We start from the raw sequence: 14,104 nt of genomic DNA on the forward strand, positions 1-14,104 counted from the left end.
ACCGAATTGAGATTACACACAAATTTTAGGGTAAAAACGAAAGAAACAAAATAGAGTTTAATTAAAAGACAGCACAAATGGAGGGGACCAACCATGCAAATTACCCACTTAAAGTGAGAATGCGTGGATTTAGCCTGTGGATCAGGCCACTCGCAGACCCCCCCCTTTTTTTTTGAAATAAAATAGGAAATAGTTAAATAAAAATTAAAGTAAAAGGAAAGGTATAAATTACAAATGACAGAAAGTTGCCGAGGACCAAATCACTATGCGCTCGAAGTTGTGGGGACGAAATGGGACAATATCCCAAGTCCTATGCGCTTCGTTTCATTTGTCCAGGTCGGGGACTAAATCAGAAATGAAATACAATAATAGGGCAAAAATAAAAAAAAAAAGAAAAACACGAATCAGGACCACATTGTAATGCGGTTCAAAATCAAAGGGACTCGCCACATAAATATCCTCATTTTTTTGTTTTATCTTATTTAGCCCTAGGAAACTTTAAAAGAACGCAGCCCCTTCCATCCTCTCCCCCTCTTTCTTGCGACTAGAGTCTCAAAGCCCTCATGGCCGCCGTTGCCATGGTACCACCGCAGGCGGTGGTCGATGACTCGAGGAGAAGGGTTTGTTCGACCCCTTTTGGATCCATATTCGGGGATCTAGTATTTCCTCCATGAGAAATCGAAATGGAAGCCCCCCATCTTCGTTGGATTCGGTTCAAACGGAGAAGAACTCCGACAGTGCCGACGGTTCAAGATTTAGGTAACAGCTTTCTCTCTTCCTTTTCCTCTTTTTCGTTTTAAAACAGATTTTTTGTAAAGAAAATCAAAAAAAAAAACAGAAGATGTATATACAAATAAAGAAACGGAAATGAAGGGACGCAAGAATGAATTTCAACCTCTTTTTTTCTGATTGCTTGAATCCTGGTACAAAACTTTTGTCCTTTTTATTTCTTTTTTCCCTTTTTTAGAATACCATCGGTTCCCCCCTAAAATACAATCGATTCCCCCTTTGAAATATCAAAAATCCTCTCCCTAGCTGTGATCGATTTTTGGCTTTTTAAAGCCGATCTATAAGACATTCCTTTCCTATTTTTTGTTTTCGTTCTTTTGTTTATTCTTTTCCCCATTCCTTGCATGCTTCCTTTTGCTGTTGTTTTTGTCTCTGTTGCAGGTGTCAGACGCATGGGTGGCTGGTGATAGGCGAGCAGTGGCGGTGAGCGTGCGCAGGAGGTGGCCGCAACAAACATGCGGCTGGGGTTTCTTTTTGTGTTTGAAAGTTGGTGTAGTTTTGGGCCATTCGGGCCTCTAGGGTTTTTATTAGTATTGGGCATTTGGGCTTGTAGTTTTTGAGTTTAAATTGGCTGAAAATGGGCTGCTTTTGTTTTTATTATTTGGGTCTATTTTGCTGGTATGGGCCCGGGCAGATTTTGGGCTTTACAGCTGCCCCTCTTTGCTCGTTGTCGTGTAACGAAAACAGAGCAAAGACCAAGGAAGACCAAATTTGCCCGGGCTTGCTGAGCCTTGGCTTCTTTTGGGTGCTTTTCTTCTTCAAGTAGCCTCGTTCTGTTCTGCTGTGTCTCGTTGCTTCAATCCACTTCACTGCGCTCCAGAGAAACATGACTTAAATCTATTTTGCTGCAACTCCATGGGGATGAGATTTGTTGTTTTCTTCGTCTGCTCCACTACTACTTAGGGAGATAAGACTGAATGTGATCTGCTCCACTACTGCTTAGGGAGATAAGATCTGTAATCTTCAATCTACTTCATGCCAATACATGAGGCAAGATTTACTTTCTTCGATCTACTTTACCACCAGTATGGGAAGACAAGATCTGTATCTTGGATCCACTTCCTATCAATATAGGAAGATAGGACCTGCTATCTTCGATCTACTTCACGCTAATACATGAAGACAAGATCTGCTTTCTGCGATCTACTTCGCCACCAATATGGGAAGACAAGATCTGCGTCGTCGATCCACTTCCAATCATTATAGGAAGATAGGACCTGTTATCTTTGATCTACTTCACGTCAATACATGAAGACAAGATCTGCTTTCTGCGATCTACTTCGCCACCAATATGGGAAGACAAGATCTGCATCTTGGATCCACTTCCTATCAATATAGGAAGATAGGACCTGCTATATTCGATCTACTTCACGCCAATACATGAAGACAAGATCTGCTTTCTTCGATCTACTTCGCCACCAATATGGGAAGACAAGATCTGTATCTTGGATCCACTTCCTATCAATATAGGAAGATAGGACCTGCTATCTTCGATCTACTTCACGCCAATACATGAAGACAAGATCTACTTTCTTCGATCTACTTCGCCACCAATATGGGAAGACAAGATCTGCGTCGTCGATCCACTTCCTACCAATATAGGAAGATAGGATCAGCTATCTTCGATCTACTTCTTACCCCGGGAGATAGAACTATCAGCTTCAATGTACTCCACTGTAATCAGGGAGGTAAAATCTGCCATCTTCGATCTGCTTTGCTGCCAAATACAGGAAGGCAAGATCTGCAATCTTCAATCTATTCCACTGCCAAATACAGGGAGATAGAGTTATCGGCTTCAATGTACTCCACTGTAGTCAGGGAGGTAAAATCTGCCATCTTTGATCTTCAATCTATTCCACTGCCAAATACAGGGAGATAGAGTTATCGGCTTCAATGTACTCCACTGTGGTCAGGGAGGTAAAATCTGCCATCTTTGATCTGCTTCGCTGCCAAATACAGGAAGGCAAGATCTGCAATCTTCAATCTATTCCACTGCCAAATACAGGGAGATAGAATTATCGGCTTCAATGTACTCCACTGTTGTCAGGGAGGTAAAATCTGCCATCTTCGATCTGCTTCGCTGCCAAATACAGAAAAGCAAGATCTGATATCTTCAACCAGCTCTGCTACAAACGAGAGTGGCAAGGTTTGTCTTCGATCTGCTTCGTCGTCAATGCAGGAAGGCAAGATCTGCTATCTTCAACCAGCTCTACTACAAACGAGAGTGGCAAGGTTTGTCTTCGATCTGCTTCGCTGTCAATGCAGGAAGGCAAGATCTGATAACTTCAACCAGCTCTGCTACGACCGAGAGAGGCAAGGTTTATCTTCAATTTTTACTGATCTGTCCTCTAGGGAACATGACCTGTATAATGAACCTAATTATGCCTAATGATTAGGATGGCATGATCAAAATGAATCGAATGCTCCTAACTAGACATGCGTGAATGGTATTTGAATGAATGTAGAATGTCATGAAAATAATCCCTTAATGCTTAGGTTATCATCGCTCAAAAGCTTATTAAGGCTTTATCACTAACGTGTCGCAACGCCTTCTTGACCAGCCGGCATTTCCAAAGAAACACGTAATCTGATTGCCCCCACTGTGAACATCGAAGTTCAACCCACTGGGACACAAAATTTGTACCATCAATCTCCCACTGTAACCCCAGGGTAGAAAGATATGGCTTTTGTCAATCTTCTCCTATTGCAATTCAAGGGTATAAGATTTAAATCCTTCTGGTCCCTTACATCATTCCCAATGTGTCGTACCAACGACTCATGCGCAAACGAGGGCTCTCCTTCCCGAGGTAACCTCTTCCTATTGCCTGAAGATCATCACTTTCTTGTTTATTCAAGCTTTGTCACCAACATGGCGTCTTTTCAATCAACGCGTTTGACAACAAAAATCCAAAGAGAAAGTCTAAACTTAGACTATTCCTTCCCAAATTTCCAACCTTTAAATTTGGAGTGTTCTAAACAATTGTCCTGCTTCAGGCTCCTATATTATTTAGAAACTTTTCAGAGTAATATGCAAAACTTCCTTCGTGAAAGTTTTATTAGTCCATTAATCATTATTCCAATGCAACATGCTTGCAAAAGATCATAACGATAGATAAAATAGAATTGATTTGAGAGCATAGCTCAAAATGGATAAACTATCAAGGATAGCAAGAATAAAAGGGGAATTAATTGGGAACACGTATCTTGAAAAAGAATGAAGTATTCCAAGAGAAAAAAAAGTATGAGGACAAGATGCCCCAGATATCGTAGCTTGAACTTCTCTGTACCACCTCTTTGAAAGACCATTCTGTGTTTGACATGTGTTTAGGAGATCTACAAGACTTTGTCGATGCCCCAAGATGCTACCTACCCTTTCCTGTTGAATCAGGTATAGCAAGATCATTACATGCCCCGATTTGATCAAAATTTGAGATGCTCTGATCGCCTCATGCCCCAATTTGATCTAAAATTTGAGTCGCCCCTTTTTTAGGGTTTTCAACTCAAGCCCCTTTGGTCTCAAGGCGCCCTTTGCGGGTTTTCACCTTGGCCTCTCCTTTTTTCACTCATTTTTCTTTTCTTCTTTTTCCTTAATTCTCTCTTTTTTTAAGTGAAGTATTTGTTCCTTGAATCAAAATTCTCAAGATTAGGCAAGTTCTTGCCATCTATCTTGGTCAATACCTACACTCTCCCAGATAAAGCCTTCCACATAAGGTCCTTCTGGCTTGACATCCACTTTCTTCTGAAGTCCCCTTTGTATGGGAAGGATCTTCTTTGATATCGGGTCCCCCTTGTGGAATTCTCTGGAGCAAACCTTTTTTGGTGAACTCATACCATTTGCTTTTGGTACATTTGACCATGATAGATATTTTGAACATTCCTCTCCAACCAGGATTGGATCCAAAAACTCAAAGAGAAGGAAATCTCGACCTCAATAGGTGAAACCGCAATAAGCCCCAAAAGAGGGCGTTGCCCTGAGAGAGTTTTTTTTGGCGACATGGTGTTAATCTTGAACAGACTGCAAACTTCTTATATTTTGCTCTTGTTCAAATTTAGTGCATTGTCAAATATGATTCTTTTTGACTTTTCGTGACTTTTCAAAAAATTGCTGTCGACTTCGTGACATTGGCATATGAAGCAGCTTCTTCCCGTAAAGATAAACTGATGACCACCAGACCTTTTTTGGCGAGATCGACCTAGTAACCTTCATGCCTCACATGGACTCCATTGATTTTTCGTAAGGTGGAATCTGTTTTCACCTTGTTCTACCCTCCTCAATAAGTACGGAGATAGGCCACAATCTATGTCATCTTCGAAGTCATGAGATTTCTCTAAACACATGTCTCGCTCAAAAGGAGATTCTGAGTCTGTAGCAGTGTCATTCATGTCGTTGATATTCAGGGACCTGTTGTTGGTGCAAAAGAATATGTTTAAGAATAATTATCTGTACAGTATAATTATGAATGAATGAATGATTTTGGAGAAAGAATGAAAGATTAAAAATAATTATTCATAAAGAATGAAAGAATATTAGCTCAAAAATGATCGCAAAGATGCATTTCATTAAAATAACGACGTTCAGACATGAGCCTATTTCACAAAAAATTCATATTGCTTCAGGCTAAAAGCAACAAGTTTGTTCTGAATATTATTCTAAGTAGGCTCTAAATACTACAGAGACTTCTTTTACAGTCTGATTTATTTAGAACACTTCCAAGTTTATGAGGGCAGACATCTAACAAAGTTCCCTCTTCAGTTGTGTCTTCATGCATGTCATTGATGTGAACACTTCTCAATATCTTTTCATACATCGTATTCACCTTATTGTCAATCATGATTGGGTAGCAGATTTTCTGCAGTAGATGAGTCACCCAACTTGACAATACCCATGTTGATGAGTTTTTCAACTAGTTTCTTGAAGGTGATGCAATTCTCTATTGAGTGCCCCGTAATTCCTGCGTGGTAGTCACAGTGTGTGTTCGCATTATACCACTTTGGATATGGAGGTTGTGGGGGTTTTGAGTAGGAAGGGGAAACAACATGCGCATCGAATAAATTTTGATACAACTCTTCATATGACATTGGAATTGTTGTGAACTGGAGGTTCTCAGTACCTGGTTTCACTCCAGGTTCTTGTCTCAATGACCCTTGTTGGTTAGCGACCATTTTTCTTGGCTGATTCACCGTAATTGGTTTTGAATAACCCTTGCTATATGTACTCGTGTTGTTCACCTCATTGTCTTTGTACTTTGGGGTTGATCTCTTGATGCCTTCTTCCGCATCTATCTTCCCACTTCTTATTGCATTTTCAATCATTTCACCAGACATCACTACATCTGAGAAACTCATGGTAGCACTTCCTAACATGTGGTTAATGAACGGTGCTTTCAGAGTGTTGATGAAAAGCATCGTGGTTTCTTTCTCTAAAAGAGGTGGCTGAACCTGTGTCGCGACCTCTCTCCATCTTTGGGCATATTGCCTAAAGCTCTCACTATGCTTCTTTTCCATGTTCTGCAATGTGATTCTATCGGGTGTCATATCTGTCACATGGTTGTACTGCTTTATGAAAGCCTGTGCTAAGTCCTTCCATGAATGGATGTTGACGCGGCTTAACTGGTTGTACCACTTAGCTGCAGACCCGATCAGACTGTCCTGGAAGCAGTGGATCAACAGTTGATCATTATTGATGTATCCCATCATTCTTCGACAGAACATAGTTATATGAGCTTCAGGACAACTAGTCCCGTTGTACTTTTCAAACTCCGGCATTTTGAATTTGGGAGGGAGTACTAGATCAGGTACCAAACTCAAGTCCTTGGCGTCGACTCCACAATGGTAGTCGGTGTTCTCCATGGCTCTAAATTTCTCCTCTAGCCACCTACATCGGTCCTCAAGTTGTTTTGACAAGTCCGTTTTCGCTTTCTCCATCTCTGCCATGTTATCGAGATCAGGAAACACGGGGTTGGTAGGATTATCACCGGGATTAGAACCCGAGCCTGTTGGAAAGTTCATCGATGCTGGGGCACCGACCTGGTATTGGGATCTAATGGTAACAGGTGCCCTCTGCGGGTACACCTCTGGTTGCGCTTGGATGTTAGTTGGGGTGAAACCTGGAGGATAGGCAGGGTCATCGTGATCATCCCCAGCATCAACTAAAGGGCCTTTTCTGTAACACCCCTTACCCGTATCCAACACCGGAATAGGGTACGAGGCATTACCAAAACACATACACTTGTAAACGTATTTAACCGAGTTATAAAATTTCATCAAAATTAAAACTTTCAAAATAATTAACATGTTTCTATAGCTTTTCACAATATATCCTCAAAATATTATAATCATAATAATTAGGGCCTGCGAGACCCGATACATACTCATGCAATTTAATGCTTCATTTCCATTTCATTCAATTCGCAATTTCTCATGCTCATAATTTAAATCATATCACTAGCAATTTCCATTTAATTCACGTGCAATTCAATGACATCAAATTCAAAACTAATACGTATTTACTATTTAACTCAATGTTTATTGATTATACCATTCAATAACACATTTATGAAATTCTCAATTTAGCAATGAAAATATCACTTTAGTTTGAATAACAACATCGTCCTGATATAAATACACTACCACTTATCCACTTACTTTAATTCTTTTGGGCCCATTTGTCACTTACCATCCTTAATCAAATTAGGGAACGGTCACGGAAAATTGAGTACTTCACTTTCACTTTGCCATAGTATAACTATGGTCTTACGTATGATCACTTATCACTTGTCCCTGATCAGATAAGTGTAGCCACCTATCACTTTGTTTCTTGATCAGATAAGTGTAGCCACTTATCACTTTGTCTCTTGATCAGATAAGTGTAGCTAAAGCTATCACTTATCACTTTGTCTCTTGATCAGATAAGTATAGCCGAAGCTATCACTTATCACTTTTCACTTGTCACTTGATCAGATAAGTGTAGCTAAAGCTACCACTTATCACTTTGTCACTTGATCAGAAGTACTCAAATCCGGCGTTCCGCTCAATTTGATCATTTATTCATATATCAGGCTTACCAACATGTGTTAATTCATAAACCATTCATGGTATTATTTCATGCCAAATCATATACTGAATATACCATACACACATACTATGAAACTTTATTTTCACACATGAGCTTAAACCATGACCAATAATGCACAAAAATAAGCATCATTCATATTTCATCGTTTATGAGTTATAATCAAACATATGACCATTTATACACGAATCATTCATATATTTCCCAATTTTCCTCCTCCTCCTCTCCATTCCACATCCTTAATGTGTATAACACACTTAAACAACATTAACCATAATTTCAATATTCACTAACATGTATATTCAAAGCAGTTTATCCGAGTCAGAGTCACTAAATTATTTTTATCCGGAGCTACAGAGCTCCAAATTAAGATCCGTTAATTTTCCCTAAAACTAGACTCACATATCTTCATACCATAAAATTTTCATAATTTTTGGTTCAGCCAAATAGTACAGTTTATTCTTTAAAGTTTCCCCTGTTTCGCTATCTGACAGTTCCGACCACTCTTCACTAAAAATTAATTATCTCATTGTACAGAATTCGGATGATGTTTTAGCTTGTTTCTTCTAAAAATATACTCATTAAGGATTCTAACCACATAAACTATAACTCATAATCATTTTTGTACAATTTTTAATGATTTTCCAAAGTCAGAACAGGGGAACCCGAATTCATTCTGACCTTGTCTCACAAAATCTATTATATCTCATGATTTACAATTCCATTGCTCACATCATTTCTTTTATAAGAAACTAGACTCAATAAGCTTTAGTTTCATATTTTATTCATCCTCTAATTCAATCTCTACAATTTTTGGTGATTTTTCAAAGTTACACTACTGCTGCTGTCCAAAACTGCTTTAGTGCAAAATGTTGATTTCCATTTTGCCCCAAATTTCACAGTTTATACAATTCGGTCCTTTCTCAATTAACCCCTCAATTAATCTAATTTTCTCAATTAGTACTTTACTAGACATTATAAGTTGTTACACAACTATTGAAATTCAGAATTTCCACATATAACTCTATCTTCAAACTTTTTTACTATTAGGTCCCAAACATTCACTTTCTATTCAATTCTTTCAATAAAATCAGCATATGAACAATTTAAAGCTCTAATTTCATGCTAAATCATCATATACTTCCAGCACATATTCATATCAACTTTCAACTTCTTTCATAAAATCAAAAACTAATGGATTTAACAAGTGGGCCTAGTTGTAAAAGTCATAAAAATACAAAAATTTCAAGAAATAGTCAAGAATTGAACTTACTTGTAATAAAAATATGAAGAACCAGCTTGAAGAAGCCCTTCCATGGTGTTTTAGCTGATGAGAATTCAGAAAAATGAAGAGAAATCTAGATAATTCCACTTGGGTCCTAACTTTATTAAGCAAATTTTGCAATTTTCCAATTTTGCCCTTAATTCTCCTTACTTTCTTGCTGATTTCATGCCTCTGCCGTCCAGCCCAAATAGACCTTGGGTCTATTTGCCTTTAAAGCCCTCTTCCTTTTATCATTTAAGCTATTTAATCATTTCCCAAAATTTTGCATTTGTTACAATTTAGTCCTTTTTGTTCAATTAATTATCGGAACTTTAAAATTTCTTAACGAAACTTTAATACTAACTTTTTAACACTCCATGAATATTTATAAAAATATTTATGGCTCAGTTTAAAATCCCCGAGGTCTTGATACCTCATTTCGATTCTAATTATTTTAATATTTATTTCTAGTGCACTATTCACTATTTCAAAAATTTTCCTAACTTCATATTTAACTTATACTTACTAAATTAATAATATTTTCTATCCATTTGTCGAATTTAGTGATCTCGAATCACCGTTCCGACACCTCTGAAAATTCAAGCCATTACATTTTTTTTTCGTCGGATTTGTGGTCCCGAAACCACTGTTCCGACTAAGCCTAAAATCGGGCTATTACATTTTCCTTTGTCATTCCTTCCAGTCAATAACTGCTTTACTTGGTTCATCACAGTGTTCTGGGATTCTAACATGTCTTGCTGGATTTTTTTCAGTCGTTCGTGCATCTGATCTTGCATCTCTCGTTGCAACTGTTCCAATCTTTCCAACCTTTGATCCATTGCTTTCATTTGGCGACGAGTACCGTAGTGATATTTGATTAGATTTTTGGTGGTTTCCAGGGTAACTGAAATAATTTTACCTAGTTAGGGTCACTTCGTGAAAGTCTAATGCATATGATGCAATGTAATGCAAATGCATGAAATGAATGCCAAAAGAAACGTTGATTCTTGGTTCAATTCTATTAGAACAACTGGAATAGAAAACAAATCTATTTACATAAAGCAGATATATATACGGCTTTACCGTCATAGGCGGGGACATTCGATCCTCTTCTTCATTCGAGCGTTAAGATAAATCTCCCGAACTCTTCAAAAGGGACATCCCTTCTATCTCTTTTTCCTTCATCTGGGCCGCGACTCGTTACTCACTCATCCTTGTGATGCTCGTTGGCTTCTCTTTAAAAAGTTTAGCGGTTCTCGAATAATCTTTGTCATCTTGAGTCTTCAGGCAACGAGGCAAAGTCGTATTGTCCTCTACTGAACTATCATCCTTCTTTTGTTATATCTTCTCGGACCGTATTAGGACAACCGTATCGTCATCCACTTTATCAAGAAACCCATTTTCTTATGACAAGCTCTCTATTTAGCAATTGAACGTGAATCAACATCTCTTTTTATGATGAAAATGCAATGCAATCATAACAAAAAGAAAACATGTTAGTACAAAGCAAAAGCAAGCAAGAATAAATAGAACACCTATTTGGGTGAACACTAAGGGTTCGAAGTGGTTCTACCTAGGGTGGGCTCCTAAGGTTCACTACATGGGGTTTGGTTCTAAAGTAAGGGTACCTGAACCAGCAGATTCCTCGATCCTCACCCATTATAGGCTCATATGGACCGAGTTCAGTTCAGGGGAATACATTTCCCTATGGCCATGCGGAGATGAAAATCTCACGAAGACATAGGTACGGATGTATCCCGGAAGCGATTCACTATCCCATGCGGAGGTGAAAACCTCACGAAGGCGTAGTTTCTCACTCCCACTTAAAAGGGTATGACCAGCGGTTATGCAATGCAATGTGCAGAGGTATAAAACAAAATACAGAACACGATAAAAAAATATAACTCAAAATAAAAGAGATGCAATGAGAGGATCGTAAATTTAAATCGAATTTTCCGCTTTCAACAAAAAGACAAGAAATAATCAACACGTGGCTTGACTCTCTTACTATCCCCAGTGGAGTCGCCAAGCTGTCGACACCATTTTTTGAATGAAAACGGGGTCGACTTGGATTTTGAAAAAAGAATGAAAACGGGAGTCGCCACCAATCCTTTTTTGACGAGGTGTGATCGGGTCACCTCAAAAAGTGGTTGTTTTTAATAAATGATTTAATTTTATTAAAACAACGATTTTGGTCTACGAAATTCAGAAAAATGAGTTCGGGAGCCGGTTACGCACGAGGAAGGATTAGCACCCTCGATACGCCCAAAATTGGTACCTAGTTGATTAATTAGTGTCTTAGTGTCGAAAATTGAAAATTTGAAGAGTTTTTAAAAAATGCGATCCTTAAAAGAAAATCTGATATCGTGAATTGAAACATAAGATTCTCTTGTTCCGAAGGAATATCACATCCAGCACGTTAGGACACGATACTCTAACCATCGAAACCAAGATCACCTTATAGTTTAATGAAACCATACTTTGAAGTTTTAAGAGGATATTCGGCTATTTAGTCAAACGAGAAATCGAAACCCAGCACGTTAGGGCACGTTTTCTCGATTTTCCAAACGCGAAATATTGCCTTATTTAGAAAAATACAAGTGAAATTCCGGAGAGATATTCGATTATTTTGGACAAACGGGAGATTGCAGCCCAGCACGATAGGGCACTATTCCGCGAATTGCCAAATATTGAGTCTCGTCTTCATGATAAAATATAATAAGTACAATAAACTATATTTAAAATTATTATAAAATATGTATATAAAAAGAAATAGTACAAAAAAAATGATTATTAGTAAAAAAAATATAACAAGTAATGTGATACATATAATGACGATTTATACATAAAACAATTCGTTTTTATTTTAAATATATATATATATATGAAGCATATAACAAATATATAAATAAATAAATAATATAATAATGTGAAACTTAACTCCAATTGATCAAATTAGATGAAAAGAAATAAGAAATAATGAAAATGATATAATAAGTATAATAAATAATAGTGTAAAAAAAATAGTATAATAAATAATAGGAAAATAATAAAAAAATGATAATAAAAAAATAGTAACATTAGATTAATAATAATACCAAAAAAATTTGTGATAAAAGTGTGATAAAATTTGTGATAAAAGCCCTCATGGCCGCCGTTGCCATGGTACCACCGCAGGCGGTGGTCGATGACTCGAGGAGAAGGGTTTGTTCGACCCCTTTTGGATCCATATTCGGGGATCTAGTATTTCCTCCATGAGAAATTGAAATGGAAGCCCCCCATCTTCGTTGGATTCGGTTCAAACGGAGAAGAACTCCGACAGTGCTGACGGTTCAAGATTTAGGTAACAGCTTTCTCTCTTCCTTTTCCTCTTTTTCGTTTTAAAACAGATTTTTTGTAAAGAAAATAAAAAAAAAACAGAAGATGTATATACAAATAAAGAAACGGAAATGAAGGGACGCAAGAATGAATTTCAACCTCTTTTTTTCTGATTGCTTGAATCCTGGTACAAAACTTTTGTCCTTTTTATTTCTTTTTTCCCTTTTTTAGAATACCATCGGTTCCCCCCTAAAATACAATCGATTCCCCCTTTGAAATATCAAAAATCCTCTCCCTAGCTGTGATCGATTTTTGGCTTTTTAAAGCCGATCTATAAGACATTCCTTTCCTATTTTTTGTTTTCGTTCTTTTGTTTATTCTTTTCCCCATTCCTTGCATGCTTCCTTTTGCTGTTGTTTTTGTCTCTGTTGCAGGTGTCAGACGCATGGGTGGCTGGTGATAGGCGAGCAGTGGCGGTAAGCGTGCGCAGGAGGTGGCCGCAACAAACATGCGGCTGGGGTTTCTTTTTGTGTTTGAAAGTTGGTGTAGTTTTGGGCCATTCGGGCCTCTAGGGTTTTTATTAGTATTGGGCATTTGGGCTTGTAGTTTTTGAGTTTAAATTGGCTGAAAATGGGCTGCTTTTGTTTTTATTATTTAGGTCTATTTTGCTGGTATGGGCCCGGGCAGATTTTGGGCTTTACAATATATTATATTATTATATTATATATAATATAATATATAAAACATAAGTAAAGTAAAGAAACAGAATAGAAAGAAAAAAAAAACAAAACACAATAGCAGGGACGAAATAGAGAAAAAGGGAGAAAGAAAAAGAAAAAAAGAAAATTTAGGATTTCAAGGGTTCAAATTCAATTTGGTAAGTCAATTTAATTCATTTTCTTGTAATTATTGAGTTTTTATGATCCTAGAACAAAATACTATTAGGTATATGTTGAAATTTTGAGAGTTTGTAGATTTTTTTTATATAGTTTATGTTGAATTTAAGGATAAATTAGAGATTGAACTTATGAAAAATTCAAATTAGAATTGAAAAAAAAGATTGAATTGTGAAATAGATTGCAATAAGGAGTAGATTATAAGAAGTTTGAAATTGGGTTTATTAGTGAAAATTTGGGAGTTAAACTAAGTTATAAGTAGAATTTAAATAAAAATAAAGTATAGATTGTAATAGAAATAGAAATAATTTTAGTTATGGAATAAATTGAAATGTAAGTTAATGTAAGAAATGATGAATTTATTATATAATACATGTTTATTTTTTTTTAATAGCATAGGAAAGTCATTTAATTATTTTTCTCTAACATATAGATGTTATATGTTTTATATGAAATTAAAGAGAAAGAAAAGAAAGGAGAGGACCTAATTGAAGAAAAAGGAAAAGAGAAGGCTAAGTAGTGAAGGAAGACATCATCTCAATCTTTTTGTTGTAAGTACTACAAGATTTTTTTTAAAATTAATTTTATTTAGATGTTTATATTGTAGTATAGAATTATTTAGAAATAAAAATGTAATATATATGTATATATTTAAATTTATAAGTAAATAAATAATAATAATAGATTATGGAATTAAGAAATTTGAAAAGAAAATTATAATTGGAGAATGTAAGAAGTTATATTGTTTGAACATTAAGTAATAAT

The 14,104-nt window shown here is 36.7% G+C and overlaps 1 long non-coding RNA gene across 1 annotated transcript; it reads left to right on the forward strand.

Moving 5' to 3' along the window:
- The first annotated feature begins 492 nt into the window (after positions 1 to 492).
- Positions 493 to 1,389, forward strand: LOC107947606 (uncharacterized). The gene is made up of 2 exons (XR_005906517.1): positions 493 to 759; positions 1,171 to 1,389. It is a non-coding gene; the product is annotated as an uncharacterized lncRNA (long non-coding RNA).
- Positions 1,390 to 14,104: the final 12,715 nt, after the last annotated feature.

This window comes from Gossypium hirsutum, chromosome A12, assembly GCF_007990345.1.
Source record: "Gossypium hirsutum isolate 1008001.06 chromosome A12, Gossypium_hirsutum_v2.1, whole genome shotgun sequence".
Taxonomy (NCBI): Eukaryota; Viridiplantae; Streptophyta; class Magnoliopsida; order Malvales; family Malvaceae; genus Gossypium; species Gossypium hirsutum.